This window comes from Pinus tabuliformis, chromosome J, assembly GCF_031772625.1.
Source record: "Pinus tabuliformis cultivar Carrire ecotype Pingquan chromosome J, CPIR1, whole genome shotgun sequence".
Classification (NCBI taxonomy): domain Eukaryota; kingdom Viridiplantae; phylum Streptophyta; class Pinopsida; order Pinales; family Pinaceae; genus Pinus; species Pinus tabuliformis.
In genome coordinates, this window is record NC_142295.1 from 638,432,720 (window position 1) to 638,440,546 (window position 7,827).

At 37.1% G+C, this 7,827-nt stretch overlaps 1 long non-coding RNA gene across 1 annotated transcript; it reads left to right on the plus strand.

Moving 5' to 3' along the window:
* The first annotated feature begins 1,402 nt into the window (after positions 1-1,402).
* On the plus strand, positions 1,403-2,436 carry LOC149228552 (uncharacterized). The gene is made up of 2 exons (XR_016247877.1): positions 1,403-1,662; positions 1,712-2,436. It is a non-coding gene; the product is annotated as an uncharacterized LOC149228552 (long non-coding RNA).
* The last annotated feature ends 5,391 nt before the right edge of the window (positions 2,437-7,827 follow it).

The window sequence follows — 7,827 nt, forward strand, 5'->3', positions numbered from 1 at the left end:
AGGGTTAGGGTTAGGTTCTTTACATTCCTCAGCCCTCAATTTGTCTTTGGTTTTTGGACCCTTTAGAATATCCTTAAAAGTCCACACACAATTGGCCCCACAGATGTGAGTGATGGGGGCCAACATGGTGGTTTTAGCACCATTGGGAAGCTTTTGGTGTGTCGAATAGCATCAAGGGTTGGGAGTTCGACCCAAAAGGTGTTGTTTGATGCCTCAAACTAGCTCTAGAAGATTCCAAACCTTAAATCACCAAACTAGGACATGCTCCTTAAATGGTCTCTAGAAGCCAATTCCTCCATTTTTTTCTACCTAGAAAGTGCCAAGATAGATGACAAACTATATAATGATCTAATCTAGGTGAATTATATATCCTATTATCTCTCTAAATAGATTCTCAATAGCAAAACCCTAACTACTTGTGGCCCAATCGATAATAGGTACCAATTGTCTAGTGACCCCTATAAAGTGGACGATTTTTCATTAACTAACTGTCCATTATTATCTAATAAACCTTATTTGAAAAAAATGATCATATATAACAATTAACTAATTCCTAAATATCCTAAAATAAGGAGGTTAAGGTAAAACTCTAACAAATACATAAATCCCATAAACATTTAACAATCTACTCACTAATATAATGAACTAATCAATCTTAAAATATGTGATTATTCCATCTGTATAAATATAAAGTATTATAAAGATAAACTTTAATAATTATAAATTTTAAGAGTTTCACATGTAATAAATACACTTCATTAACTAATTAATCTTGACCAATGTCTTTATGTCCAACTTTAAATTAACAGATTTCTCTATTTCAAACCATTGTGTTCATTTTACATTAAATACTAAATCCTCCACACTAAATCACATAAATTTCCATGCTCTTGTGTATATCATCAACACTCTCACATAAATTTACATATTCTTGTGTATATGTGCACAATCATCTCTATTTCATTGCCCCTTCATGTTTGTACTCACAACTCCATTAGGATAAGCTCAAATGTGTTCAACTAACTTGTGCTAATCTTAATTAAGCCCTTGTTAAGATACACCTAGTGCTTACTTGCAAGAGCTTTCTCTATACCTAAAAGTGGTTATTGGATTCCCTTCGGTCCCTAAGGAATGAAACACACGAAAAAAGGGTAAGATCGAAGACGCTTGTCTTGCAAGGCAAGAGATTGGCGAGTTGAAAAAAGTTAATGGGATGAATGACACTTGGCGTGGATAAACTAATGGAATTGGGATTGGATTTAAAACGATGCCCATCTTTATCCACAACTATATCTATAAATGTGATATCCATCAACATCACCATTACCAGATCCAGATATTGGATCAGATATATGCCCCCCAAGATCACCGTTACCACACGAAAAAAGGGTAAGATCGAAGACGCTTGTCTTGCAAGGCAAGAGATGGGTGAGTTGAAAAAAGTTAATGATCGAAGACGCTTGTCTTGCAAGGCAAGAGATTGGTGAGTTGAAAAAAGTTAATGGGATGAATGACACTTGGCGTCGATACACGTGTTTCCAAATGATGCCCATCTTTATCCACAACTATATCTATAAATGTGATATCCATCAACATCACCGTTACCAGATCCAGATATTGGATCAGATATATGCCCCCCAATATCACCGTTACCAGATCCAGGTATTGGATCACATATATGCCCCCCAATAGAGAAGAATCCATTATCCAGATATTGGATCACATATATGCCCCCCAATAGAGAAGAATCCATTGCCCATTGCTCAGCCATGATGTATGCGCTTTTGGGTTTGAGGATTGCATACACCTTCCTTTTCTTGTCGCTCTCCTGCTCCTCTTTCAAGATCCTCCATTTCGTTCTCTCGCCATTCATCAAATCTCATTTTACCTCAATGTGAATGCCTCCAATCACACATCACAAATCACGCCGCCGACTGTAAATACTTCGAACCAGACATCTGGGTGCGAGCATCTTTGATATTTGTCAAATCATTCATCATCTCTTGCTTCTGATCGAGATATTGCTGCCCCTGCTTCACAGTAGTACCGCCAGGAGCTTCCCAACGCGCAGGCGAACTCGGGAAACTCACTCGGAAAACTCGGGTACTGCTACTTGGGATAGGAGAGGATTGGATTATGTACAAATCTAAATTTCAACTTTTTTTTTTCTAATTCTACTATTGATGTTTTTTTTTATCGAAGAAGTTGCGCATTGGGCAGTTTTAACCATGGCTAGGAATTGGACCACGGAATTTTTGGTGAGCAACCTCCAGATATATAACTATTGCACCACATCCTCAAGATGATTTTTTGGGATTTGGTTATAACTGTGGTTTCCATGGATTTATAATTATACTGTATGGGGAGCACCAAACTTTTCATTATTGAGAATTGGACCACAGAATTTTTGATGACTAAACCTCCAAAATTAGGCCACTGAATTGGTGACCAAATGTAACCATTGGACCACCGCCTGAAGACGTCAAGACTTCTGGACTTGGTGATATAGTTATAATTGTGGCTTCCATGGATTTATTCCAGTCACTCATGTTATAATATATACTGTATGGGGAGAGGCCTAATTGCAGATTCGCTGTCTCTTGAATTCATGAGATTTGTGTATTATTTATCTGTAGGATTAGTAAGCATATTTCTATATAAACCAGGAGGATTTGCGCTGTTTCTATTTCTAAATAGGCAGCCACTAAAACCAATCAAAATTGGTTGGCATATTGTGTATCAGTCAATTGAATTTAATACAAAACTTAAAAAGCTGGTTGAAAAGTTGAAAAATGTTAATATTATTCATGAAAATACAAGTGCGATCGGCCACTTTGAAAGACACCAAATTTACTTCAGACACTTAGATATCTGAATGATACATTGTTTGTTTACTTCGCATTAAAAACAAAATATTTATCTCGATGCTCTGCTTCTTGTGTATTTCGTGTGTATGCGTATGGACACGGCCTCGATTGAGTCCATAATTCATCAGGGTATTTCATTATGTATTCATGGTCTTTTAAATTTATTTGCACTAGTTATTTATTTATTTTATGAGTCAAATCTCATTAAATTTTTGAATTTTAAGTCAAAAGTGTACAAGTCTGTATTTATATCAGCATGGTGCTTTAAATTTATTTGGACCAGTTATTTATGGGTTAAAGAGAGTCAAATCTTATTAAATTCTTGAATTCTAGGTCAAAGAGTTGTTGCATTTATACCAGCATGGTGCTATAACTAAATTTATTTGGACTATTTATTTATGAGTCAAATCTTATTAAATTGTTGAATTCTAGGTCAAAATTGTACAAGTTGTTGTTGCATTTACACCAGCATGGTGCTTTAAATTTATTTGGACTAGCTATTTATGAGTCAAAGTGAGTCCAATCTCATTATATTCTTGAATTCTAGGTCAGAAGTGTATAAGTCTGTCTTTGGGAGTTGTTACATTTATACTAGCATAGATCCATCTTAAGTATGGATCTATCTTAAGTATGGATCTAACATGAGCGAGAGGGATCAAATTTCTTCATAATATGTGGATAATTTTAATTTACTTCTAATTACTTGAGTAATTTTTTATTTGTATTTTTATTTTAAAGAGTAACATACTTACTGACATACTTACATATCCCCTCATACTAGGCTATAGAATGAGCCTCTAGGCTCAAATACATCACACACATAGTATAGGGTCATTTTATATTATTGTTTCATTAATACACCACATATGTAACATAAGTAGGGTCATTTGATGTTTTATGCTTTAATGATAAAGTTGAATAAAAAACTTATATATCCAAAAATATGTCAACAAGACTCAATTCTCTCCTAAATTCTCAAGCTTAACTATAGAATTACATCATATAATAATCCTTTATGAAGTGATATTTTTTTAAGAACAATTTCCAAATTAATACAATGACAATTATTGTCTTTTGATAGGAGGATTCCATCATAAATTATAGTTATCTAAAAAATATTCCTTAGTTTAGTAAGAGGGGAAATTACTAAGGAGTTTTGTCCAATTTTGTTAATATTATATAAAAGATTAATTATAATCGATAAAAAGGGGCAATATTATTTTATTAGAAGAAAAAGGAGGTAAAAAGTCACTTAGTTGAAAGTGGTCCCCACCAATAAAATAATATTAAAAGGAAATCTAGAAATTTGGAGAAGACTCCACGAAAAGTTATAAAAGGAGGGGGAGCATAGTTGCTCTATCTCATCATTTCTCATTGTTATTGAAGAGAAACTCAAGCGAGTTTCAAATTGAGGGTTTCAAATGAAATCCTCAGCCTAGATTTCGTGGATCTCATTGTCACCCTAGCTAGTCTCTCTCCTTCGATGGGCATTATTGCCACCCTATTTTGAACATTTTCCAGTGTTATTTATGAAGATCTAATTCAATTTGTTTGTGAAGAAAATTTGTTATTACAAGAAGGTGAGGTTCCTTAGTGCAAGAGGTCGAACTTTTTCAGTGCTACATTATCCTTCAAGGGGTTGATTTATTCTTCTCCAAAGAGGTTGAATATTTACTGCCAAGAGGGTCGAGTTCTAAACAACCCATTGGTAAGGTCATGTTATCTCAGTGCCAAGGAGAACGAATTGTGTTGGGATCAAGTATTGTTCCAAGAGTGCTCGCACAACCTTACTCATAGAGCATTTTCTCATGGTTATTTCCATATCTAGAGGGTAAAATTTACTCAAAAAATACAAAGGCCGCACTAGATCCACAATACCTCTCACTTAACCACTCATATCAGGGTTTTCTTTACACTATTTGCACCAAGATCATATCAATTATTTATCTTTGAAGCGAGGTTTCAACCAAGAAGAGGGGGGTGATTTTGTTGGCAAAAAAATGTCATCAGGGAAAGACCCTGGGTTCAAGCACAAGGGGCCAACAAGGGTTCGTTGTAGTCTAGGACAACGTCAACATTTTCACCCTACCCCAAAGGATAAGGAGTCTCACCCAAGGCGTGTCGCGACCGAAACTAATACGGATTTAGAAGGATATCAAGGATAACCTAGACATTACTCCCTATATGTCTTAGAACATGCATTCATCATAACATTATATCATTATAGTTATCAGATTCATACGAGGAAAGACCATCTATATAAAAAAAATTGAGTAAGCCCATAAATCATCGCAATACACACACATGATGCCATACAACTGGTTCATTTACTCATTTATATTAACCCAACAAAAGATTCATTACAACATACATTTGGCATAAAGCCGTGATCAGATACATGAAATATCGTGGCCACAAAATGCCTTAGATCTCAGACCAAGCCCTACTCTGACCTCTCCGCCACTGCTCTAGTCCTCATATCCTATTCTTCTATGCCTCTAACTCCTAACAGATATCAACCCTTTCTTCATGTTGTCTTCTCCTTTTATCTACTCCTTCGTTACTCGAACTACCAGTTTCGTTCGACTGTCTTTTCCCTCAGCTGGTTTTCGTCCTCCTCCTTGTTCGCACGACTATTTTTGCTTGCTCCTGACACCTTGATGCAACCGCCCTTTGACAACATGGTCTTGCTTCCTTTCCTAATTTTCCGCAACTTGATCGTTGCTCTCGCCCCCTGTTTTTCCTCTTCATACCTTCAAAACTTTCAAAATTCAAAACGAAGGCCCCAACCATAGTTCTTTGACTCATCCCCAAGTCAATATATCTAAAGTGTTGTGGGTCTTGTTGTTGTTTCTATGGGTATTTCTGCTTATGGTTGCTCCTATCCTTCCCTTTGAGGGGCTATTGCTTCAACTACTTCTTTTTCCATCTGTTGAGAGCTGCTTCTTCTACAATCTGCTGGCCTCCTTTTCCAAATGAAGGCCCCAATTCAGGAACAGTTGTTGTCGTTTCTTACCTGAAATTGTTGTATTCGTCAAGTGTTACTTGCCATGCAATCATTATGGAGCCAACCTATTTGATGAATTATTATGTTGTGCGGATGTTAGCTGACCCGACCTGCTGCTTTGTAGTTTGTTCCATTGTTCTTCTTTGTTGTTGCAGACCTCCTTCAGCGCAAGGACATGTAGGTGGACTGGAGATCTAAGGTCCTGGATTTTCTTCTTAGTTTTTGCAGACGACTCCTCTATATGTTCGACTTGTGCTAGAATGGTGGTGATTTATTCATCAATCTTTTGCAATCGAACAGAATATGTGCATCTTTTTCTATTAGCAATTGAAATTTGGAGTTGTTCTCACTGAGGATAAACATGTTGATTCTTTAGGGCCAGGCTGCTCGACCAGTCGTGCACTTTATCCATAAGGGCAAACCATCTGCAAGTGCTTCATCTAGTGATTCTTTTGTGGCGAAATCGGTGTTGATCTTCGCATCTATTGACCAGGAGTATATCTCAACTGGATAAGGAAATGTCGATCTGACTGTCTCCAACTTTTTCTTCATGTATGCATTTGTGGCTACCAAACTCAAGCACGCTACCTAGATGTGGTCACAGTAGTTGACCAATGTGCAGGATGTAATATCCTCAGGAGCTTTTATGATAACATCTGATATTGTCAGCCAAAGTGACTAAAATTTATCTGTAACCTGATCTACTTGAGCCTGTAGATCAAGGTTTGCTTGTCTCAGCTGATCCCTTTCTTCCATGACCTCCTGTAACTATCTTTTCTGTTGTTCATGTTCATGGACGAGGTCATCATGTAATCTCTCTGCTCTCTATGCAGCTTGCTGGATGAATCCAAACAACTGCGTCAATGACCAATGTAGCAGGTGAATCTTATTTCGTCCTTGGTGATAAGATCAATATTTGCACCTTTGCCCCCATGCTTAGTCTTGTATTTCTTGTAATAATCTTTGTCACCTTCCTTCTTCACTCGCTTTGTTCCTTCTTGTAATGTTGTAGATACTACATTTCCTCCTGCAGAGAGTCTTTTCAGTCGCTGGATATCATTGACATGAATCGGGTATTCTTTGTCAATCCATAGTGATCCCCCATGCATCCTGCTAGCTAGGAGCTTTGTGCATTACATCGCAACCAATTGCGTGCCAAAGACTGGTAGGCTCTTGATATTAATCAACGTTGATCGCTAGAGGCCTCTGAAATCCTCTTTAACCTTTGTTTTCATGGCGCCATCTCCTTTTGGGACTTCCTCCGTGTATACTTCCCACTTCAACGCTGGAAATCATAAATAATCAAAGAGATCATTATCCACTAACGTTTCTTTGTCATACTTTCCATACAAATTTTCTAACACTGTAATTCTCTCCTCGAGTCAGTCCTCTGGGAATGAGATAATAGCTTTTGTCATCTTTTTGTGTCTTTGGTAGACAATCGTTATCAGAGGTTTATATTTTCTATGCCTCTGGTGCTGCTAGTTCTTAGAGTGAATTTGAAGTTCTTCTGTCACCTGCGTTTGAAATTCTGTAACTCCCTGTATAGCCATGCAAATTAAGTAGATGAAACTTGACATGGTGTTTCTAACTGGACTTGGTAGCTAATTATTACGACAACTTTCCCTATGCTTCTTAATCATGTTATGCCATCATCAGCTGACCTAGATCCAACTGGTATGTAGCACGGGAAAGGATAGAGTGGGACGCATGGTTAATCAAGTTTTCATAATGGTGGGTAATTATTAACTAATTTATTCCCCAACAGGAAAATATTTGACAGAACTATGTCTGATAGGTGTATTATTGCTTACTTGTTATGGAAAATACTGGTAGTACAACAAAAAAGGCTCATAGAACATGTGACTATCCCCCCTCTCAGCCCCCCAACCACAAGTGCATTGCGGTGACATGGCATTATTGCCGCAACCTGATTGACACGTGCTATTTATT